Source organism: Microcaecilia unicolor, chromosome 3, assembly GCF_901765095.1.
Source record: "Microcaecilia unicolor chromosome 3, aMicUni1.1, whole genome shotgun sequence".
NCBI classification, from domain to species: Eukaryota; Metazoa; Chordata; class Amphibia; order Gymnophiona; family Siphonopidae; genus Microcaecilia; species Microcaecilia unicolor.
The window spans coordinates 263646577-263672569 of record NC_044033.1 but is presented as its reverse complement, the minus strand read 5'-3'; the positions used below and the strand labels follow the sequence as shown (position 1 = coordinate 263672569).

The 25993-nt window shown below is 44.1% G+C and overlaps 1 protein-coding gene across 1 annotated transcript in view; it reads right to left on the bottom strand.

Moving 5' to 3' along the window:
- Positions 1 to 25993, bottom strand: part of UST (uronyl 2-sulfotransferase) — a 461975-nt gene that overhangs the window by 217580 nt on the left and 218402 nt on the right. The gene's annotated exons all lie outside the window — the stretch shown is intronic.

Below are 25993 nucleotides of genomic sequence, written 5' to 3'. Positions count from 1 at the left end.
TTGTATCTGCAATTTTCAGGGCACAGACCGTAGAAGTCTGCCCAGCACTAGCCCCACCTCCCAACCAATGGCCCCGCCTCCCACCACTGGTGCTGCCACCCAATCTCCACTAAGCTTCTGAGGATCCATTCCTTCTGAACAGGATTCCTTTATGTTTATCCCATGCATTTTTGAATTCCGTTACCGTTTTCATCTCCACCACCTCACATCTCAACATTCCACAACACCAGAAAAAAATTAAAAGCAAAAAGCCAAAATTTAAAGAACAGAACATAGAACATAATAAAACAACGAGATGTGTGTGCACCTCATCCAATGACTAGACTAATCCCAAACCTAACCTCTATCTCCCTTCTCTCCCTCTAATCTCATTGGGAACATAAATAAAAGGGGCCCCCTATCATCGGGAAAGTTTTCATTTCCCCCCATAACATATATGCCAGTTTATCGAAACAGTTTACACCCCCCTGCGTTCACATACCACTCACAGAGCCAACACACCTTCCACCTTCTTCCACACTGTCTTCCAGACCCGTATACCCCCAGATTCTATAAAGCGCGCCTAGAGTTCCACTCAGTTCCAGCATAAATCTAGGCGTATTCTATAACTATGCACATAGATTAATTGTTTTAACAAGCTGTTAAGCGTTGTTAACAACTCTTAACAAGAAATAACAAGCACTAAATGACAAAATTTAGAATTTACGCACGTACATTGCTAAGCGTATTCTGTAGTGTACTGCGCCTAAATTCTAATGTGCATGGGCAAAAAGGAGCGTGCTTAGGGGGCGTGGAAATGGGCGTTTCGCAGGCATTCCAAAATCTACATGCGTTGTTATAAAATATGGGCCAGTGCGCGTAAATCTTAGCGCAGGGATTTACACCACCTTTTTGTTGGTGTAAATGAATGCATGTAGATGAACTATGCCTAAGCGTATTCTAAATACTGTGTGTAATTATTTAGAATACGCTTAGGCATAATTGCCTATCGCGTGTTAATTTTAGACGCCATATATAGAGTCGGGCTCATAAGAGGTTGCAGGAGCACATGATTGACATATCCCCCTCCCTTCCTCCCTCCTACATATCATTTTGGGGATTATAAACCTCCTTTCCAACTCAACCCAGTGAACCCCCTCCAGCCTCACCTGATGATACTTAACTGCCCTAAATATTGTTGCTTTATCATAAAGCGTCAACTTTGGGATACTTAACCTGCCCTCTTCACCCTGATGTATCAATCATCTCCAACTCATTCACGTCTCTGTCTTCCTCAGAAATTCAACTGGAACCCTAATAGGAAGCTGGGTGAATAATCATCTTTGATGCTGCAATCCTACCCATCCAGCTCACCATCAAGCCTCTCCATTTCTCCAGTTCTTCTATCTTCTATGCACCAACAGGAGATAATTGAGTTGGAAAAGCTGTTCCACCCTAACCAAAAGTTGAATCCCAAGATATCGCAGACCCCTTTTTTTGATTTTCCATGGAGAAGGCACCCCCATCCCCCTCATCATCCAGTATCAAAATTTCTGTCTTTTCTATATTAACTTTGAACCCTGATTTCCAAGTTGTCTACTCTCTTCCAACATAGGTGAGAATGGAGGCCTCCGGGTCATTCAAAAAGATCACAGTATACTAGATTTTTAGTGTTCAAGTCTGTGCCACTTGGGTAAGGAGGCTGCAATATAGTGGTTGCATGGAGGTTATGCATGTACAGTTGTCACCCAGAGTCAATAAACAACCACCATACAAATAACTGGCTATTACATAGAATGGAACTGTTACTGTTATTTTTTTGTGAGCTGAATGTGCCTCCCACCAAAGCAAGAGCATGCCTTGGCTCCAAAGTTCATTTCTCAGTTAAGTATAAGCTAACTTTCCTCCACCGTTATGGTCAATTTAGAATGGCCTTCTTGTCAGCCAAAATGCCTTGTTTCATTTGTAACCCTGCAATAAAGTGAATGTAAAGCATACACGATGAAACCACTGTTTTTATCACTGGCATGGTGCATATGCATTCAGACAGTGATGTGGTCCAGTTTGAAAACGTTCTAGTTGGGATCTGATTTGTAAAGGGGTTTTGTGGTGAGAGGAGGTGCTACAACTCAGTAGCATACATGGAGGGGCATAATCGAAAGGGGCGCCCAAGTTTTCCTGAGGACATCTTCGCAGGACGTCCCGGCGAAGGGGCGGGGAAACCCATATTATCAAAACAAGATGGGCGTCCATCTTTCATTTCGATAATAAGGTCGGGGACGCCCAAATCGCAAAATTTAGGTCGACCTTAGATTTGGTCATCCTTAGAGATGGTCGTCCCCGATTTTCGGCAATAATGGAAACAGAGGACGCCCATCTCAGAAACGACCAAATCCAAGCCATTTGGTCGTGAGAGGAGCCAGCATTCGTAGTGCACTGGTCCCCCTGACATGCCAGAACACCAATCGGGCACCCTAGAGGGCACTGCAGTGGACTTCAGAAATTGCTCTCAGGTGCATAGCTCCCTTACCTTGTGTGCTGAGCCCCCCAAACCCCCCCAAAACCCACTCCCCACAACTGTACACCACTACCATAGCCCTAAGGGGTGAAGGGGCACCTAGATGTGGGTAGAGTGGGTTTCTGGTGGGTTTTGAAGGGCTCACATTTACTACCACAAGTGTAACAGGTAGGGGGGGATGGGCCTGGGTCCGCCTGCCTGAAGTGCACTGCACCCACTAAAACTGCTCCAGGGACCTGAATACTGCTGTCATGGAGCTGAGTATGACATTTGAGGCTGGCATAGAGGCTGGAAAAAATACTTTAAAAGATTTTTTAGGGTGGGAGGGGGTTGGTGACCACTGGGGAGTAAGGGGAGGTCATCCCCGATTCCCTCCGGTGGTCATCTGGTCAGTTCGGGCACATTTTTGAGGCTTGGTCGTAAAAAAAAATGGACCAAGTAAAGTCGCCCAAGTACTCATCAGGGATGCCCTTCTTTTTTCCATTATCGGTAGAGGACGCCCATGTGTTAGGCACCCCCCAGTCCTGCCTTTGCTACGCTTCCAACACGCCCCTGTGAACTTTGGTCGACCCGCGACGGAAAGCAGTTGAGGACGCCCAAAATCGGCTTTCGATTATGCCGATTTGGGTGACCCTGGGAGAAGGACGCCCATCTCCCGATTTGTGTCAAAAGATGGGCGCCCTTCTCTTTCGAAAATAAGCCTGATAGAGGCGTATTTTCAAAGTTCCATAGTAACCTATGGAACTTTGTAAGTCTAAGTGCTTTGAAAATGAGCCCCATAGTAACTCATGTTAGCTATAGACATTCCTTTAAAATATGTGGACCTCAGAGGTAGGAGATGATTTGGAACTCACCCAAGGTTGAACAGGCAGGATTATTCAGTCCTGGTTTGGCCCATTTTTATTCATGGAGTTTAATTTTGGTTGTTCCACTGATTGCCCTTAAGAATCTCGCTGATTTCTGTTAGATAATTAGGACTACAGATCAATGCATGCCATGGGCAGAATAAACCTGTTTGTGGGATGAGTTGGTAACCTTATCCAAAGGATAAGTTTTGGCACTTCCATAATTTCACTTGAGTGGCAAACCAGTACTGCTGCATCAGAAATTATTCTTCAGCAAATTAGAGCGGTGACACCAGTTGTTGAGATGCTCTTTAATAAGGGTCAATTATAAAAAAAATAAATTATTATTCAGAACTGTTGTAGTGTTTTGGTGTCTCAGCAGCAAGGCTGCACACCGAAGGGTGCAAAACCCTGGCTTGATTATAACCTTGGCTTTTTGTTCCCTGGCAAGCCAGGGATGTTGTGAAGCCAATGTTCACAGCCCCAAGGAGAGGTGGAGGCAGGGTGTTTCAGCCATTGAATTGTGGTGAAATTTATTATGCTAATCATGTACCAAACTGAAGGAAAGATCTTAGAAAAAAATTGATCTTTTTTATTCTTGAGCCTGACACAAATTGGGTTGGTTTTTTTTTTTTCCGTCATAATCACCTTCTAAAGAATTTATATATTTCACACACTATCTGAGTAAAACACAAAGGGCCCAGCATCTAAAGTTAAGTATCAGTGTTTAACTTTATTCGTATATTTAGTGACACTAATCATTTTAACTAGAACTGCTAAATATATGCATGACTGATGACCATGACAGCACTTAGACCTACTCTAACTCTAACTGTAAATGTATATCTTTAAAAGTGTGAAGCTCCATTTTGCATAGGGACTGAACATTCAAAATGAGACAGTATTTCACAAAAGACTTTGCTGAACATATGAGAATTTGAAAAGGTTCACCAAAAGGATAAAGAAGATGGAACCCCTCCCATAAAAGGAAAGGCTAAAGAAGTTAGGGCTCTTCAGCTTGGAAAAGAGACAGCTAAGGGAAGATATGACTGAGGTCTACAAAATCCTGAGTGACATAGAACGAGTAGAAGTGAAATCAATTTTTTACTCTTTCAAAAAGTACAAAGACTAGGGGACACTCAATAAAGTTGCATGCAGTGGCGTACCAAGGGGGGAGCAGTGAGGGCGGTCCGCCCCGGGTGTCAGTGGGTGGGGGGGGGGGGGGTGATCCGCTTCGCTCCCGCTGCTCCCACCCTACCTTTAAAAAAAATTTTTTTGAAGCGTCGTTGCAGGCAGCGCCTCGTGTCTGCCCTGCAGAAGTAAATCTCTTCACTTCGAAGTTCGTCGTCGTCGGGCCTCACTATGTCCCGCCCTCCTCTGAGGAAACTTCCTATTTCCGCGAGGGCGGGACATAGTGAGGTCCGATGACGACGAACTTCGAAGCGAAGAGATTTACTTCTGCAGGGCAGATGCGAGGCGCTGCCTGCAACGACGCTTCAAAACATTTTTTTAAAGGTAGGGTGGGAGCAGGAGAGTCGGTGTCGGGGTCCTCAGATGGGAGAGGGGTATTGTGGGGGTTCTCACATGGGGAGGGGGTTTTCATATGGGAGAAGGGGACTGAGTGAGGAGGGGGTTCTCAGATGGGAGAGAGGTGTTGTGGGGGTTCTCACATGGGGAGGGGAGGGGGTTTTCATATGGGAGAAGGGGACTGGGGTGGGGAGGGGGTTTTCAGATGGGACAAGGGGACTGGAGTGGGGAGGGGGTTTCCAGATGGGAGAAGGGGACTGGGGTGGGGAGGAGGGTCTCAGATGGGAGAGGAGAGGGGTGTTCTGGGGGTTCTCAGATGGGAGAGGGGTGTTCTGGGGGTTCTTAGATGGGGAGGGGGTTTTCAGATGGGAGAAGGGGACTGGAGTGGGGAGGGGAGGGGGTTTCCAGATGGGAGAAGGGGACTGGGGTGGGGAGGAGGTTCTCAGATGGGAGAGGAGAGGGGTGTTCTGGGGGTTCTCAGATGGGAGAAGGGGTGGGGAGGGGTTCTCAGATGGGAGGAGGGGGCTCTCAAATGGGAGAAGGGGGCTGGAACTGGGGTCTGAGAAGGGGTCATGATGGAAAATGGGGCATGCCTGGGTCAGGTGGGAGAATGGGTCGGGCTGAAAAGGGGGGCAAGGCATGTGGATGAAGGTGGCTGAAACTGGATGGAAGGAAGACAGTGAAAAGAAGATGAGGAAAGCAGAAACCAGAGACAACAAACTGTAAATAAAATATATATTTTTATTTTTTTTGCTTTAGGATAAAGTAGTATTGTAGCTGTGTTAATGTTTATAATAGAACATGTAAACAAGGTAATCTTTTTATTGGACTAATTTTAATACATTTTGGCTAACTTTTGGAGAACAAAACCCCCTTCCTCAGGTCCGGATAGGATATTGTAACAACACTATACTGTATTGACCTGAGGAAGGATGCATTGGCCTCTGAAAGCTAAATATATTAGTCCAATAAAATGGTATTATTTTATTTTCTATATTTGTTTTATTTCTGTTTGTTAATTTGTAAAGTGGTGATTGGTACTTGTTAGTTTTTTCAAATTTACATCTGCTGTCTTTATGTTTTGCACAGTACTAGGGGACATTTTCTGTTTCTGTGGTGTTGCATTGTATGCAGAGTCTGGCATCTTGGGGGTTCAGTTTAATTTTTGTCTAAATAGAAAGTTTATTATTGCTTATTCTATAGTGGATTAGGGTGTATCTGTGTTTGTGAAAAAGACGGCTTTCGGTTGGCATTGACTGTGCAAGATGGACGATCTGTGTTATTCTGCCTGGTTTTGTTTTACAGTAGGTGAATTGATGTTCTAGTGCTTACTGCAGTGTTTAAGATGCTTTCCTTTTCCTTGTGTGACTTGTAGAAATTACTGCTTATGGTATGCTAGAATTGCTCTATAGGTCCTGAGTGTTTTGTATTCTCGGCATGCCTAGTACTAGATTTTGGAGAGGGGGGGGGGTGTTAAAAAATGACCGGCCCTGGGTGTCAACTACCCTAGGTACGCCACTGGTTGCATGGAAATACTTTTAAAACAAATTGGAGGAAATATTTTTTCACTCAAACAGGTCCAGTCTTAGCTGACTAGCCCCAGCCCCGCTCCTGCCTAGCCTTGCCCTCTGCTGGCAAGATTTTTTAAAATAATTTTTACATTTTTTTATTTATGAAATTTCAAATAAAGACTAAACAAGCAAAACTTGTACAATAAAACTGATTCAAATAAGCACAATGCTATCATAGGAAAGCTAGTATCAAGCAATGAAAAGAACCAGTCCAATACAATTAGGAGTTCCAATTATCAAAACATAGAGGAGAATAAAGGAAAACTATTAATTACCCCCCCCCCCCCTTTTACACAGATGCGCAGCAATGTCGACACAGCCCGTCAGCATTACCGCACCGGCAGCCGGTGGTGCAGCTTTGTAAAAAGGGGGGGTAAGATAAGATCCGGGTACGTGGGCAGGGTACTTTCAAATTACCATATTACTGTAAACCACCAACCTGGAGAGGCAACACCAGAGATTCCCTAGTAGCCAAGAAAAGATGTCAAGTGCATAGGTATCTAAAAAGAATCAGGTGTGTAGGGGATAAACATGTGAGTAGGTGCATGAGTGGGGATAAATAGTGTAGCTGGGTCCCCCATCCAGGACCCAGCCAGGCTTGACCCTACTTAGCTGCCTCTTCCTCCACACGACTGTTGCCTTCACTCCACAGCAATCTGGTGCCTCTGAGCCTTGGCTCCAGGCCCTGCGAACTCCCAGGACTTCCTCCTCCCTCCGTTCCTTTCACAGAGGCAATGTTTCAAAGCCCAATGTTTATAAGTAAGAGCTTTTATTTTCTTGCTTCAAATCAAACAAAACATCCTTTACTCCAGGTTGTTTAGGCCAGCAGCCCAGAGTCCAATTCAGATTCAACACAGTCAAATTCAGGTTCCAAAACAGTCCATATAACTTCACTTCACTTTAGCTCAGATTACGTCACTTAGGGAACAGTACATTATCAGAGGGGAAAACCCAATAGCTTAGTAGGCTGCAGCCCAGACCTTTTTAGTATGCAACAGTCTACACAGTCTTTCTTGCACCTTCTTACAGCATGATTACACAGTTTTATTCCCACCTGGTTCAGGCTGGGGTTTCAATTGTGCCCAGCTCTCTTTCTCTCCCACAGACTGCACCTGTTTCCTCTTTAGTAGAGAGCTCCCCCCGTGCCTCAGCCTCTCTCCTCCGGTCTTCCACCAGTCTCTCCAAGGTACAGCTAGCCACCCTCTTACAGCAGCTTTTTGGGTTTGAGCCAGGGCTCCAATCTCCATCTGTTCCTCCCCTAGACCTTCAGTAATCTCCATTTTATCCTCCTCTCCAACTTCCCCCGCCCCCAATCTCTCCAGCTGGCCCTCATCACCTTCCTCAGAGACCATTTCCCAATCTTCTATCTCCTCCCCTAACTCTTGCACAGCCGGGTGGGGAAGAGAAGGATTCTGGGACTGGTAGTTCCTCCCCTTCTTCCTTAACCCAGCCAACCTCTCTGCCTCCGGTAGCCCAGCTTTCTGAATGTGGGTGTTGTGCACATGAAATCTGCCCCGTTGGGATTCCCCAGCTCCCTGTACCCCCTTTCTTCGCGCCTTCCCGGATCCCCTTTCACCTGCACTCTCACAATATATTGGCAGTGTGTTTATGTGTTCCAAGCGGTGTATATATATATATATATATATATATATCTGGGAGGAGGTTTGGGGTGGGGGGAGATGGATATGTAGGGGGCTGTTGGTATTGTATGAGTGACTGGTGTCACTGTGGGCATGCAAATTTCTCTTTCCCTCTCCCTTCACTCCTTGTCCCTCTCCAATCCCTTTGCCAATCCCCCTCCTGCCTGCCATTCATTCATGAACTCTCCTCCTCCTCATGCTTTTCTTTCCCTGCATTAACATTCTCCCCCATATTTATTTCCCTTTTCTAATCTCCTCCTCCTCCTTCTCTTACTCTCCATGTTCCTGCTCTTCCACTTAGTCCCCTTGTACGTCTTCTCAGTTATGTTCCTTGGTCGGCTGCCACCCGGGGCGGATCGCCGCTGCGCACCCCCCCCCCAGGTGCAGCGTTGTCCGTCCCCCCTCCCCCATGTGCAGTACAACACTCCTCCGGTGCAGCGTCCCCTCCCCCGGTGCATCATCTTTCCCCCCCCCAGCACATCACCTCCAAGCCCCCCCCCTCCCCCCCCGTGCATTCTTCCTACCTGCTGGGAGCAGCAGCGCAGCTGTCGGCTCCGCTGGTTCCCTGCTCCTTCTGCCCCGGAACAGGAAATAGCAGAGGGAGCAGGGAACCAATGTAGCCGACAGCTGCGTGGCTGCTCCCTGCACCCCTCCTGCTGCGTGCACCCGGGGTGGACCGCACCCTCCACCCCGCCCTCGGTACACCACTGCCTCTTCTCCTATAACCAGGCCTCTTTCTCTCACTAGTCTCTGTTTTTTTCTGAGTGTTCTCACACACAGAGAACACATATAGACCCCCACCCAGTATAGAATAAAATAGAAATATGTAGACAAAAATTAAACTGAACACCAAGAAGCCAGTGTCTGAATAAAGTGCAACACCACAGAAAGAGAAAGAGTGATGCATGTCCCCCTGTAGTGTGCGAAATATAAAGACAGCAGACATACATATCAAAAACTGACATATTCCAATCACAATATTACAAACTAAAGGCTCCTTTTACTAAGTGGTGGTAAACCCAATGCGGGCTTACTGCTCGCTATACAGGAAGTACTGCCGGTCTACCGCAATAGCCCAGTGGTACTTCCCACCCCTAATGCGCCGTCATTTCCGGTGCTACAAAAATTTCTTTATTTTTGTAGTGCCAGAGTGTACCCAACGGTAATTGGGCAGTGCCGTGCGCTGCCCGGTTACCGCCAGGTTAACACAGGAGCCCTTACCACCACCTCAATGGGTAGCGATAAGGGCTCCCCTCTGAAATGGCTGCACGGCAAGAGCTTTATTTGCCGCCCGGCCATTTCCTGTCGGAAAGCGAGACTTCCCTTTTACCAGCTGCAGTAAAAGAGGGCCTCGGTGCGCGTGTAAAACACGCGCCAATGCCAGCGCTGGCCCCCTTTTGACGCAGCTTGGTAAAAGGGGCCCTAACAAATAGAAATAAAAAATGGAAAATAAGATGATACCATTTCATTGGCCTAAATACATTTTTCAGTTAGCTTTCAGAGGCAAAACCTCCTTCCTCGGGTCAGGACAGTATACTGCTGTTATGTATCCTGTCCTGACCTAAGGAAGGAGGTTTCGGTCTCTGAGTTAGTCAAAAATGTATTAAAATTAGTCCAATAAAAAGATATCACCGCTTTTCCATTTTAAATTTATATTAACATTTATTAATACACCTGCTACACTACTATACCCTAAAAATAAAGTCTTTTTCTACCCTTGTTGTCTGGCTATTTACTTTTTCTAATTGCATCGGTCCTAGTATAACTAATGAACACACATTCCTGATCTGAAGAAGGGTTACCCTGACAGCTAATCAAAAAACGTATTAAGTTAGTCCAATAAAAAAGGGTATCATCTTATTTTCTTTTCTATGTTTTGTTTTATTTCTATTTATTGCCTGTTTTGAAAATGGAATTAATTAGAGCACAAGGAATGTGCATTCATTAGTGTGCCTTTCAATGCAGGCAACATCACCTACAAATTAACACATGCAAAGTCAACATGCAGACATTAAAAAGTTCTAACACACTTTAAATCCTATTTTTGTTTTTTAAAACTAATATGTGAAACTAACTGAAAAAAAGCACAACAATCAGGGAAAAGGTCCAAAAATAAACCAAAAATGAACAAAACTTTTTATGGAACATTTTTACCAGTTATATGGATCAAGCAAAAAGGTATGTGTGGTAGATAACCAGTTACAGCAGTGGAAAGAATTTTGAAAACAAGAATGGACAGGCAGAATATTGCAAATATTTTACATCAGACACTGGGTGGGGAAGGGGCATTCCAAGTTTGACAAGACCACACAATCACTATGAACTAAATCACTCTCATATCACAAACCTTTGACATATTTTGTAAACTGGTCTGGTCTGTAACAACTTGTACTGAAGCAAGGTAAAAAGTTAAAGTTCAGAACTCGTGTCACCTGTACCTGTATTTTAATGCTAACCTGTCCAATGCCAGGCAAAAGAGAGAGCACAAAAAACAGGGAAGTCACTAGAATACATGTATTTTGTTTGTTTTCAAAAGCACACAAAAAGAGAATCAAATAAGCACCAATCATACCAGCCAAGTCACGTCAACACTTCTTAAACTGTATAATTCGGGGAAAAAAAATTAGATCAAAATGTCATTAACAATAAGTAGTAGTAAAAAACATTCTTTGGTGATGAAATTTACTATGTAAAAATGAGACCTCTAGACTACTTAACTGTTCATGTGATACTCCATTAATTCAAATTTATAATGCATGTGCTAGGTTTATGTTATAGAATATGCCAAGTGCTTCTCCACACAGCTAAATTTAGTCATGGTCAATTGCACTAACTAAAACCTGATGTAGAACCTGACGTAAATTAGGCACAGAGCAGGTATATTATATAACAACTAGTAAAAAAGCCCCGTTTCTGATGCAAATGAAACGGGGGCTAGCAAGGTTTTCTTCTGTGTGCATGTGGGAGTGTGTGTGTCCCTGCCCTCTGCCCTCTCTCCCCTCCCCCCTCTGAGTCCTTCACTGTTACAGAGAGAGCGATTTGATTTTGTGTTTTGCTGTGTTTTTTCCTTCACTGTTTGTGTTACAGAGAGAGCGAGGGCGGGGCAGACACTCATGGGGAAACCGGATATCTCTCCCCCTTCACACTTCCGGCTGGAGGCTTCATAGAACGTTGGTGGTGCCTTTTATATATAGAGATGTGTACAGAAATGCCCATGACCCTCCCATTGCACTGAGGGAACAAAGAAAGGGTGGGGAAGATAGGCTCTATCAAAATAATGGGGGAGACGTATAATTTAATTAAACAATAATATTTATTGCAAATGGTCAACCATTTGCAATAAATATCATTGTTTAATTAAATTATACGTCTCCCCCATTGTTTTGATAGAGCCTATCTTCCCCACCCTTTCTTTGTTCCCTCCTATTTGTCTCATGGGGATTAAGTGCACCTCCGCACTTTATGTGGTGTTTCTCTGCCTACCATTGCACTCCCATAACCACGCCTGCTTTTCAACTACGCAACTTAGAATTTACGCGTACCATGTTACAGAATACGCTTAGCAAATTGTTTATGTGCAAATCTTAATTAATGCCAATTAGTGCCGATAATTGCTTGTTAACATCCAATTAACAGTGCTGATTGGCTAGTTAAACAATTAAGCTACACGCATTGTTAAAGAATATGCTGAATTTCCGCACAGAAATTGAGGTGCCATATATAGAATCCCGGGGTTTATGGCCATCTTTAGGATTTTGAACTAGCTTCAAATTCATCGTCATAAAGTATGACAAAATCTTTATCAATAGTAGCTATTAAAGTGGCATTTCCTTAAAGAACCTTCATCAGCCATCTTGGAAAGTCAACTGTGAAAATTCAACAATAATAGCTAGAACAATTTCCATTTTTATTTTAATAATTTATTTATAATTTTTTCATTTTACAAGGATCACTTGCAAACAGCAATACAGAGATGACTGTACATTAATACAATATTAGAAGAAAACAATCTCAATTAGATAAATAGATTATGTACAATCTTTCTCTTAGACCACAAAATAAATAGGGAGAGTGAAACAAGACAAAGAGATCAATTAAACAACAGTAAACCAAAAAAACATGGTATTAACCTGATTATCCCCAGTTATTATTTATCTGAATCATTATTCCACATTGATCATCTGGTTGGCTTCTTCAAACCCAAGACGGTGTATAGTCAATTAATTTCGTTGGAAACATACTTATTGTCCAATATTAGTGGAAATAATACACCTGAATTCATTTTTTTCCCCTTTTAGAACCAGCAATTATTTAACAATGCAAACACTCATAGGCGGTCGGTGGCCCAACTGTTTGGGGAGGCTAAAGGGGCGGGGTTAGAAGTGGGGCCAGAGGCGGGGCTTACATCCATAATTGTCTGACAACAGAAAAAAAATAAGTAAAAATAAGTCACAATTAATACCTTTTATTAAATTTAGATATTAAATATGTATCATATATCAAAGAATAAAGTGGTTGCTCAAAGCATGTACTAACCACAATTGCTCAACTGCAAAACACTATGCACAAATTTGTGCAAAAACACACTCATAAACCTTACTGTACCATAACACTGGGCAGACCCTAATAAACCAATATACCACCCATACGGAAAATGCAGACCATCAACAATATGAAACAAGGGATCATAATATCACAATTCTCATGTAGAGCCACAAACACCCTTTTAGGGTGGAAAGTGTTCACAATGAGCTCCTTTTATGAACGACTATATGTAGATCCTTCAAGAGGTAGTGTGTCATGATTTAGGCTCTAAAACCCTTTCTGATGATTTGGTGCCACCTCAGTAAGGCCAATACACAATCTCTCCACTGCAAAACACTATACACAAACTTGTGCAAAAACACACTCATATAGCCTTACCAAACCATAACAGTACTAATTCCAAGGACAGGACGAGCTAAACCTTATGCATGGAAAGGCAGCACTGTAATTACACGGGGCTCTAAAACTCCAGTGCACAACCTAGTGAAACAAAAAAAAAAAAAAACCAAAAGGGCTGAAAATACTACACGCTAGCAGAATACTGCACCTTGATCACACATGAAAAACACATGACACAACAGATATGAAGGCAAAATACTGAACTGGAAAGTTACCTCAAGAAGTCAGACTCAGCATGCAGCAATACTAGAAAAATTGAAATTTACATGCAAAACATCACAGATGCACATTTCCAAAAGCTGACATATTCCAGTTAATAAATTCTGAATAAAATACTTTTTTCTACCTTTGTTGTCTGATCATTTAGTTTTTCTATTCGCTTTGGTCCCAGTGTCTTCTGTTTTATGCAGTGTCTTCTTTCCATTTGATATTTTTTCTCTCACCATGTCCACCATCCTCCTGTGTCCTTATGCGTCCTGTCTACCATCTGTAGTCCTGTCCCTATCCTTCAGTATCCCGATTCAGCTCTTAAATTCAACAGTTTTCCCTCCCTCCATATCCAGCATTTCTCCTCACTCCCCTCCATCCATGTCCAGCACCTTCCCTCTTTCTCTCCTACCATGCCATTCAGTGTTATCCCTCTTTCTTTCTCTCTCCATCCTTCCACCCATTATCCTCTCCCAATCCTTCCGTCCATTGTCTTCCTCTATCTCCCCTTCCTTCTAGACAGTTCTCTCTTGACCCTTTTCCATTCAGCATGTCCTCTCTCACCCCATCCTTCCAGTGTCTTTCCTCTTTCCCTCCCTACCAGTTTCTTCCCTCCTTCCAGCATTTTTCCTCTTTCTCCCTCCTTTCATCCAGCCAGCATTTCTCAGTCTGACAGCTAGGGTCTCCCCCAGTTTCTCCCCAGCAGCTTCTCTCTCTCTCCTGCCCATGGCCCCTCTTTCTCTCCCCATCTCTTTCTGGCTCTCCCCTGCTTTTTTCCATGTCCCTGGCTCTCCCCTGCTCTTTTCCATGGCCCCTCTTTCTCTCCCCATCTCTTTCTGGCTCTCCCCTGCTTTTTTCCATGTCCCTGGCTCTCCCCTGCTCTTTTACATGGCCCCTCTTTCTCTCCCCATCTCTTTCTGGCTCTCCCCTGCTTTTTTCCATGTCCCTGGATCTCCCCTGCTCTTTTCCATGGCCCCTCTTTCTCTCCCCATCTCTTTCTGGCTCTCCCCTGCTTTTTTCCATGTCCCTGGCTCTCCCCTGCTTTTTTCCATGTCCCCTCTTTCTCTCCCTATTGCTCTCTGGCTCTCCACTGCGCTGGCCATGTCCCCTGGCTCTCCCCCTGCTCTCCTTCTCTCTCCTCCTACCGTTTCCAGCCAGTGGCCACGTTCTCTTCTCTCCCTCCGGCCCGGGCCTCTTTAGCTGACAGAAGAAAAAGAAGCGCGGGGCCGCAGCAGCGTTCAGACATGCGCTGTCGGCTCTGCCGGTCCTCTGCCCCTGGAACGGGAAATTGACGTCACGGGGCAGAGACCGGCAGAGCCGACAGCGCATGTCTGAACGCTGCTGCAGCCCCGCGCTTCTTTTTCTTCTTATGCTGGCTCAGAGAGAAGCGACGGCAGCGGATCAGCTGGGTAGATGTCGTTCCTGGCTGCCGCTGCTCAATAGAAGCGGTGGCAGCAGAAGATTTCGCCAGGAGTCTCGGCAGGGCCACGGGGAAGGTCAGAGCTGGGCTGGGGAGGCTTAGCCTCCCCAAGCCTCTTATAAGGGGCGCCTATGCAAACACTTGAATCTCTGATCCAATTCCCACTGATTAAAGTAATCCCAGTTTCACAGGCTTCACTCCTTTTGAATTAATATACTAAGAGGAATCATTTCAGAGGAAAAAAAAAACTTTAGGAGTCATACCACTAATGGTGTCTTCCGAGAGAGGTGGTTCCAAGGTGCTCTGTGCACCTATTAGCTGCTGCGAGGGAAGAAGGCCTAGGAGGAGTCAGCAACAGTGTTCAGTGGAGGCAGGAGGAAGAACTGCTCAGCTGAGAGAAGAAAAGCAAACCACTCAAGGAGGCAAGCCACCCAGTGCCCCACCCCTCGGGACCGACACCAGTAAGAACAAGAAGCGCTTCAACTAGCGAAGCTTAATTGTAATGTTCTATGGTGGGTCAGGTGATATCATGGGCTTGGGCATTTGGTGCTCTTTAGTGCCAGTGCCCTAGACCAGAGCCTCACCTGATCCATAGGAAGAGTCAGCCTTGCTGGTGAGACCTCATTTAGAATATTGTGTGCAATTCTGGAGACTGCACCTTCAAAAGGATATAGACAGGATGGAGTCAGTCCAGAGGGCGGCTACTAAAATGGTCAATGGTCTTCGTCATAAAGCGTATGGGGACAGACTTAAAAATCTCAATATGTATACTTTGGAAGAAAGGCAGGAGAGACAGTTAAATGCACAGGAGGGGAGTCTCAATTGAAAGGAAGTTCTGGAATGAGGGGGCATAGGATGAAGGTGAAGAGGGATAGACTCAGAAGTAACCTGAGGAAATACTTATTTATAGAAAGGGTGGTGAATTCATGGAATGGCCTCCTGGTAGAAGTGGTGGAGATGAAAATAGTAACTGAATTCAAGAAAGCTTGAGACAAGTATATAGGATCTCTAAGGGAGTGATAGGGAGAGTAGATGGCATGGATGGGCAGACTGGATAGACCATATGGTCTCTATCTGCCTACAATTTTTTATGTATAATAAGGGATAAAGAGGCCACTAATAGGGGAGTGGAACACCTGGAGAACTATGCTAGACATTTGAATTTGCAAATACTGAATTTTCTGAGGTTGGAAACTGTCTCCTCATTGGAAGCATTCAAGTGATACTTCTTAGAGGTTTGGGAGTTTCCTGTTGAAGCCATAGGCACCTGTAAGTGAGATTTATTCTCAAGAGCAAATAGAAGGCCTAACTGGGGGAAGAAAGTGGGTCTCCTACTTGTACTTTTGATAGTTTGGATGTTTCTGGATTAGTGAGATCTGTTGGCTCTGTTGATTAAAAAAAAAAAAGTCACCCTTCTAGTCAACTTTGTATTTGAGCAGGATGTGAACTCTTTTACCACACTTTATTTTGATAAGGCTATTCATTTGTCTGGGGGTCAAAGATTGTGGATTTTTCCTGACCTTTGTAGGGCAACTCAAGGCAGACAGAAGTTGACCGGCAATGCCTCCGGAAACTTGTGACTTTGGTGCATTATTTTTCTTGCATTTTCTTTTTAAATGTATTGTAAAATTAAGAAATGTTTGCTTTCTTGTTTGCCAACAACTGAGATCCTTTTTAGATGCAAAAAAAATTTACTAGTACCAGATCAGGCTCCTAAAACGTTTTTAGTGCTTCTCCAATCATATGTGGAACTTTCTTGATTTTTGTCTATAGATAGTTGTCTTACTCTTTGTTTAGTTTCTGCCTTATTTTTTCCTATCTATTCCCAAGATTGTGGCCTAATGAGACCTATGACAGAGAGGACTGCATTTTCTTCTTTGTATTTGAATTTTTGTTTTTGCCTATTTTACTGTCTAAAGGTTTGTATTTCTTAATGCATATATATAATATATAAATATATATTTTTTTAAACTTAGCAAAATGAGAGTGTATCTTAATATGTAAACTGTCAGCTTCTCAATCTAGCATTTGTTTCTTACCAATTCACTGTGAAATTTGCTTTCTATTGAGAACAAAAAGCTAGTAGTGATGAGGGTCCGGATAGCAGCTAAAAACCTATACAAATGCCACTGCCATGGTCACTTGTTCTTTGAAATCGCTTCCTTCACCTCAGTTGGCAAGAAGTATCTGTATAAAGAGGCTATTTGCTATTGCTTGTGAAACAGGAGTATGTAGTGAGCGTTCGTCGGTGCGATTTAATCAATGTGCCATGATAGAATTTCTGATTGTTGAAGGCGTCCCTCCAATTGAAATTCACTGCTGCATGCAGTTGTTTGTGGTGATGACTCTGTTGATGTGACTGACTACTGTGCATCACTGGACCGAAAAATTGTATCATGGGCACGTTGCTTAAATAGCACCGACAAGTGCTCACTGCGTGCTTCCATTTCACAAGCAATAGCAAAACAGCCTCTTCTCACAGACACTTCTTGATAATGAAGGTGAAGGAACAAGTGAACACGTTTAGTGACTCAGTGCTGCCACCTTTGGATGAATTACTGATGTGGAGGCATTACTTTTCATTCAACCCTCATAAAGCTATTTCACCAGACGTAAATAATAATCATTAAGAATGCAGCATATATTAGTGTTAAATAAAGGAAAGTCATTAAAAAAAAAACAATCTCTTGATTTAAACCAAAGGAGCCATGTTCTATCCTTAATAATTTGCTATTGATGTTGCCACCACTCTGAGGGGCCCTTATACAAAGCAGCGATAAGCCCACCGTGGGCTTACCACGTGGCAATCCAGGACTACAGCTGGCCCAAAGCGGGTGCCGGTGGTAGTTCCACCCCCAGCGTACGACATTTCTGGCACTAGTGGAAATATTTGAAAAATATTTCCGCGGGGGGGGGGGGGGGGGGGGTTACCCAGCGGTAATCAGGCAGTGCCGCGTGCTGGTCGGTTACCACCAGATTAACGCAGGAGCCCTTATTGCCACCTCAATGGGGTAGCGGTAAGTGGTGGGTTGTGGAGGGCTCGCTGTTTCCTCCACAAACGTAACAGGTAGGGAGAGGAATGGGCCTGGGTCCGCCTGTCTGAAGTGCACTGCATCCACTAAAACTGCTCCAGGTACCTGCATACTGCTGTGATGGACCTGAGTATGACATCTGAGGCTGGAAAAAAAAACATTTTTAAAGATATTTTTTGAGGGTGGGAGGGGGTTAGTGACCACTGGGGGAGTAAGGGGAGGTCATCCCCAATTCTCTCCGATGGTCATCTGGTCAATTCAGGCACCTTTTTGTGCCTTGGTCGTAAGAAAAACACAACCAGGTAAAGTCATCTAAGTGCTTGTCAGGGACGCCCTTTTTTTTCCATTATGGGTCGAGGACGTCCATGTGTTAGGCACACTGAAGTCCTGCCTTCGCTAAGCCTCCGATACGCCCCCTTGAACTTTGGCCGTCCCTGTGATGGAAAGCAGTTGGGGACGTCCAAAATCGGCTTTCAATTATACCGATTTGGACGACCCTGGGAGGACGTCCATCTTCCGATTTGTGTCGAAAGATGGGCGTCCTTCTCTTTCGAAAATGAGCCCAATGGTATACTATTTACAATGTCAACACAATACGTAGGGTGATCAGTATAAGAGTATATACTGAAATGGCTATCTCAGGAGTGGTGTCCATAATATGGAGTCCAACAGAGTTCAATATTAACCCCAGTGCTTTTTAATTTATTTCATCCCTGGTGTCTCTGAAAACAAATCTTAAATTAGAATGTTTTAATTATGTAAATGATTTACAATTAGTGACCTCTATGGAGCAGGATCAGGATGATGTGATCTTAAAGTTAACTGCTGTCATAGCAATTCTCAACATGGGTCAGAAGGAAAAAAAACATAACTTCAAGCTCAATATTGGGAAAAGGTAGGCATTGTAGATCTTTTGAAGAAAGACGTCACTTTTAGCATTACCTACATAAGTACATAAGTAGTGCCATACTGGGAAAGACCAAAGGTCCATCTAGCCCAGCATCCTGTCACCGACAGTGGCCAATCCAGGTCAAGGGCACCTGGCACGCTCCCCAAACGTAAAAACATTCCAGACAAGTTATACCTAAAATGCGGAATTTTTCCAAGTCCATTTAATAGCGGTCTATGGACTTGTCCTTTAGGAATCTATCTAACCCCTTTTTAAACTCCGTCAAGCTAACTGCCCGTACCACGTTCTCCGGCAACGAATTCCAGAGTCTAATTACACGTTGGGTGAAGAAAAATTTTCTCCGATTCGTTTTAAATTTACCACACTGTAGCTTCAACTCATGCCCTCTAGTCCTAGTATTTTTGGATAGCGTGAACAGTCGCTTCACATCCACCCGATCCATTCCACTCATTATTTTATACACTTCTATCATATCTCCCCTCAGCCGTCTCTTCTCCAAGCTGAAAAGCCCTAGCCTTCTCAGCCTCTCTTCGTAGGAAAGTCGTCCCATCCCCACTATCATTTTCGTCGCCCTTCGCTGTACCTTTTCCAATTCTACTATATCTTTTTTGAGATAAGGAGACCAGTACTGAACACAATACTCCAGGTGCGGTCGCACCATGGAGCGATACAACGGCATTATAACATCCGCACACCTGGACTCCATACCCTTCCTAATAACACCCAACATTCTATTCGCTTTCCTAGCCGCAGCAGCACACTGAGCAGAAGGTTTCAGCGTATCATCGACGACGACACCCAGATCCCTTTCTTGATCCGTAACTCCTAACGCGGAACCTTGCAAGACGTAGCTATAATTCGGGTTCCTCTTACCCACATGCATCACTTTGCACTTGTCAACATTGAACTTCATCTGCCACTTGCACGCCCATTCTCCCAGTCTCGCAAGGTCCTCCTGTAATCGTTCACATTCCTCCTGCGACTTGACGACCCTGAATAATTTTGTGTCAACCTCAGGTTTATTTATTTAATTTATTTATTTATTAGGATTTATCACCTTTTTGAAAAACTTCAACCAAGACATTGTACAGCAAAAATAACCTCAATATAGACAATATGTGATTAAAGCAGAAACAAAACACTCAAAAAACAGTACACACTATCCTATATAATAATTTGCACCTCCAATGTTCCATGGCTGGCTGGCTGGCTGGGTTCGTAACGTCTCCGGACGTCAGCCAGCCTCCAGTGTTCCATTCCCCCTCACTGTCCCGCCCTCGTGTCAAGACGTAATGACGTCAGAGGGCGGAACATTGAGAGGGAAGGGAACGCTGGAGGCGAGCTGATGTCAGGAGGGATATTACGAATGGAACGGAAGCCAGCGCTAGCCAGCCAGAGAACGTTCAGGTACAAATCGAGGGGAGGAGAGAATTGCGGGACATCGACGGGAGGAAGGGCAGGGCAGAGGAGAATTGATGGACATGGATGGGATGGGAGGACAGTAAAGGAGATAATTGTGGGACACGGTTGGGAGGGAAGGGAAGAGGAGAATCAGTGGACATGGAGGGGATGGGATGGGAGGGGAGGGAAGGGAAGAATTGCTGGACATGGAGGGGAGGGCAGGGCAGGGGAGAGAGAGAAAAAAAGCTTACATCACAGCCTCCCTGGGGCCCGTTTCATTGTTGAGGAAACGGGCATGGTTCCCCTAGTATTATAATATTACTGGTAATACAACACAACAAACATTAGAACATCTTAACAGAGAGCACAGGGGGTAAGCAGAGGTGAAACGATGACAGATAAGAGAAATAACAGGAGTATGGCAAACCTAACTTAAGGAAAAAAATTGCACATGGAGTTATAAAATGTGCATTAGTTGTTGTAAGCAAGTCATACTGCAGTAAATGCAGCCTATGTTAGTCCTTGTGTGTGTGTGTGACTATCTAGTTAGTTGCTTCGTCTATCGGCTGAGGGGAGATATGATCAAGGTCTACAAAATCTTGAGTGGTGTAGAACGAGTAGAAGCAAATAGATTTTTTACTGATTCCAAAATTACAAAGACTAGGGGACACTCAATGAAGTTACATGAAAATATTTTTAAAACAGGAAATATTTTTTCACTCAAATAGTTAAGCTCTGGAGCTTGTTGCCAGAGGATATGGTAACAGTGATTAGCATATCTGGGTTTAAAAAAGGTTTGGACAAGTTCCTGGAGGAAAAGTCCATAGTCTGCTAATAACATAGACATGTGGAAGCCACTGCCTGCCCTGAGATTGGTAGCATGGAATCTTGCTACTATTTAGGTTTCTGCCAGGTACTTGTGACTTGGAATGGCTACTGTTGGAAACAGGATATTGGGCTGGATGGACCATTGGTCTCACCCAGTATGGCTATTCTTATGTTCTTAAAAGCCTGGGAGCCAGGATTTTACATGCTTCTTGAAGTAGACATAATCTTACATTTAGCAGAGCATTTCTGGGACTACATTCTAGAGTGTGGGGGCTACTCCAGACACTGAAGGATGTGGTCACATGTTTAGAGATTAAGATTGACTCTAACATGTGAATTCACTTTATATTTGGTTCTTTGCGTTATATACATCAGGTGCAACTTTTTTTTTATTTGTTGTATGTCCTTTAATCATTAGTTACAAATAAACTTGATTGTTGTAACTCATTCCTCCTGATATTCGATGCCAGGCGCGTGTGTGTGTGTGTGTGTGTGTGTGTGTGTGTATATATATATATATACTTTTCTCAAATATGAGCAGGGGTCCAGCACCCCCCCTCCCCCCTTCAAATTTCTTCCTCAGATGGCTCCTTTATAGCACCAGGTAGCAGCAGCTTCAGCAAAAGAACCAGTAAACACCATTGCTGACCTTTCACGGCTATGTGCTCTTGAAGGCTCTTCACGTCCTGCCCCCTCTGACGCACATTTCTTGTTATCATGGGGCTGGGATGCACAGAGCCTGTAACAGCATATGGCTGCAATGGGTCAGTGGTGCTTTTTACCGTTACCACTACCGTTAAAGAGAAGACCACAAAATGAGACTTTGTTGTTGTTGTGTTCTGTGGTCAAATGTTCTAGTTCTGTTCTGCATCCATTTTTAGGCAAGGGGTGGCTTCTGTAGATACAGAATATATGATACATAATAATGGGATAATTCAGTGTGAGGTGGCCAGGGGTCAATAATTTGTGTGTTAGAGTCTCGGACTACACAATTTAGCAGTTTTAGTTTTTGACGAATATAACTAATAACCACAAAGTTTTCATTTTTTTCTCTTATATGGCCTGGGGATATAAGTTGCACTCTTTTTTTTCTTGGCACAACTGCATGAGTTTTAAGTGAGCGACCCCAACTCGTTCTCTGAACAGACCTCTAAGTGGGCCTTCCCTTTTGGTTGTCGTGGTGGGGCCTTGAGCACCTCTGGTTCATGTGTAATAGCTTTTATTTTTTTAAGATTTTATATAACTGAGATTCTTTGGTTCTGAATACCTGAAATCTGATTTTTTTTTCCCAATCCATGTTGCTTACCCCTCTTCATTCTCTCATCACCCTCTAGTGAATACAATTCATAAATACATCCCACACTTCTGGGCTTCCAGTTGCCGAATAACAGAAGATATTCAGGATTTGGCAAAGAACAATTGGCTTTTCCTCCCATGGAAAATCCACGGGAGCTAAGCAGAACCATACTCTTTCAATCCATCATGCTTAATTTCTGTGAAATACGAAAAAAATGCCAGGGCAGGGATCTAAGAATGGACAGTTTTCAAAGGCTTTCTATGAGCTTTTGTAGAGATAGTACTACTTTCTCCTCAGGAAAAGGAAGCTGAGATGTAATTATTCTGACCCACTGTAACACAACTACAGTGCCCTAAATCATAAGTACATAAGAATGCCACACTGGGAAAAGACCAAGGGTCCATCGAGCCCAGCATCCTGTCCACGACAGCGGCCAATCCAGGCCAAGGGCACCTGGCAAGCTTCCCAAACATACAAACATTCTATACATGTTATTCCTGGAATTGTGGATTTTTCCCAAGTCCATTTAGTAGTGAGTTATGGACTTGTCCTTTAGGAAACTGTCTAACCCCTTTTTAAACTCTGCTAAGCTAACCGCCTTCACCACGTTCTCCAGCAACGAATTCCAGAGTTTAATTATGCGTTGGGTGAAGAAAAATTTTCTCCGATTTGTTTTAAATTTATTGTAGTTTCATTGCATGCCCCCTAGTCCTAGTATTTTTGGAAAGCATGAACAGACGCTTCACATCCACCTGTTCCACTCCACTCATTATTTTATATACCTCTATCATGTCTCCCCTCAGCCGTCTCTTCTCCAAGCTGAAAAGCCCTAGCCTCCTTAGTCTTTCTTCATAGGGAAGTCGTCCCATGCCCGCTATCATTTTAGTCGCCCTTTGCTGCACCTTTTCCAATTCTACTATATCTTTCTTGAGATGCAGCGACCAGAATTGAACACAATACTCAAGGTGCAGTCGCACCATGGAGCGATACAATGGCATTATAACATCCTCACACCTGTTTTCCATACCTTTCCTAATAATACCCAACATTCTATTTGCGTTCCTAGCCGCAGCAGCACACTGAGCAGAAGGTTTCAGTGTATTATCGACGACGACACCCAGATCCCTTTCTTGGTCCGTAACTCTTAACGTGGAACCTTGCATGACGTAGCTATAATTCGGGTTCTTTTTTCCCCACATGCATCACCTTGCACTTGTTCACATTAAACGTCATCTGCCATTTAGTCGCCCAGTCTCCCAGTCTTGTAAGGTACTTCTGTAATTTTTCACAATCCTGTCGCGAGTTAACAACTTTGAATAACTTTGTGTCATCAGCAAATTTAATTACCTCGCTAGTTACTCCCATCTCTAAATATATTAAAAAGCAGCGGTCCTAGCACAGACCCCTGAGGAACCCCACTAACTACCCTTCTCCATTGTGAATACTGCCCATTTAACCCCACTCTCTGTTTCCTATCCTTCCACCAGTTTTTAATCCACAATAGGACATTTCCCCCTATCCCATGACCCTCCAATTTCCTCTGTAGCCTTTCATGAGGTACCTTGTCAAACGCCTTTTGAAAATCCAGATACACAATATCAACCGGTTCCCCTTTGTCCACGTGTTTGTTTACTCCTTCAAAGAATTTAAGTAAATTGGTCAGTCAAGATTTCCCCACACAGAAGCCGTGCTGACTTGGTCTCAGTAATCCATGTCCTTGGATGTGCTCTGTAATTTTGTTTTTGATAATGGCCTCTACCATTTTCCCTGGCACCGACGTCAGACTCACCGGTCTATAATTTCCCGGATCTCCCCTGGAACCTTTTTAAAAAATTGGCGTAACACTGGCCACCCTCCAATCTTCCGGTACCACGCTCAATTTTAAGGATAAATTTCCGATCTGACGAAGAAGGGCGACCTTCGAAAGCTAATCAAGAAATGTATTAAGTTATGTCCAATAAAAAAGGTATCATCTTATTTTCTTTTCCATGTTTTATTTTGTTTGATTTCTATTGATAAGGATAAATTGCAAATCATGTTGTACTGAGACTATTCATGACATTCCCTATGCGGAAAGACTGAAGCATCTAGGGCTCTTCAGCTTGGAGAAGAGACGGCTCAGTGGAGATATGATAGAGGTCTATAAAATAATGAGTGGAGTGGAACGGGTAGACGTGAATCGTTTGTTTATTCTTTCCAAAAATACTAGGACTAGGGGGCATGCGAAGAAACTATAAAATAGTAAATTTAATATGAATTCCTTGCCAGAGAATGTGGTAAAGGCAGTTAGCTTAGCAGGGTTTAAAAAGGGTCTGATAGCTTCCTAAAGGAAAAGTCCATAGACTATTATTAAATTGACTTGGGAAAAATCCACTGCTTATTTCTGGGATAAGCAGCATAAAATGTATTGAGCTTTTCTGGGATCTTGCCAGGTATTTGTGACCTGGATTGGCCACTGTTGGAAACAGGATACTGGGCTTGATGGACCTTTGGTCTGTCCCAGTGTGGCAATACTTATGTACTTATGTATAACTCATCTAACAAGACTATTTTATTTAACTGAAAATCTACTTCCAGGAAGAAAGATGGAGCATCTCTGAAAACCTTGATTTATTATTTTTTTTAATCGTAAAAATGCAAAACCATTTCTTCATTATGATATTATTTTAACGTTACTCTAGAACTTTTAGCCCTGGTGCTCCATTTTTCTCAATGAATGCATTTCCTGAATATTTGGTACCTGTGGAGGGGCATCATCGAACGGGGCGCCCAAGTTTTCATGAGGGCGTCCTCGCAGGATGGCCTCATAAAGGGGTGGGGCAACCTGTATTATTGAAACAAGATGGATGTCCATCTTTTGTTTCGATAATACGGTCGGGGACGCCCAAATCATGAAATTTAGGTCGACCATAGAGATGGTCATCCTTAGGTCGTTTTTGAGATGGTCGTCCCCAGTTTTCGGCGATAATGGAAACCGAGGACGCCCCTCTCAAAAACGACCAAATCCAAGGCATTTGGTCGTGGGAGGAGCCAGCATTCGTAGTGCACTGGTCCCCCTGACATGCCAGGATACCAACCGGGCACCCTAGGGGGCACTGCAGTGGATTTCAGAAATTGCTCCCAGGTGCATAGCTCCCTTACCTTCGGTGCCGAGCCCCCAACCCCCCCCCCCCCCAAACCCACTTCCCACAACTGTACAACACTACCATAGCCCTAAAGGGTGAAGGGGGGCACCTAGATGTGGGTACAGTGGGTTTCGGGTGGGTTTTGAAGGGCTCACATTTACCAGCACAAGTGTAACAGGTAGGGGGGATGGGCCTGGGTCCGCCTGCCTGAAGTGCACTGCACCCACTAAAACTGCTCCAGGGACCTGCATACTGCTGTCATGTAGCTGGGAATGACATTTGAGGCTGGCATAGAGGCTGACACAAAAAAAATATATTTTTTTTTAGGGTGGGAGGGGTTTGGTGACCACTGGGGGAGTAAGGGGAGGTCATCCCCGATTCCCTCCGGTGGTCATCTTGTCAGTGTGGGCACCTTTTTGAGGCTTGGTCGTGAAAAAAAAATGGGCCAAGTAAAGTCGGCCAAATGCTCGTCAGGGACGTCCTTCTTTTTTCCATTATCGGCCGAGGATGCCCATCTCTAAAGCATGCCCCAGTCTCACCTTCGCTTCACCTCCGACATGCCCCCGGGAACTTTGGTCGTCCTCGCGACAGACTGCAGTTGGGAATGCCCAAAATTGGCTTTCCATTATGCCGATTTGGGCGACCCTGAGAGAAGTACGCCCATGTCCCGATTTGTGTCGAAAGATGGGCGTCCTTCTCTTTCGAAAATGCCCCTGATAGTCAGACTCATCAGCAGTCTTAAGGGAAAA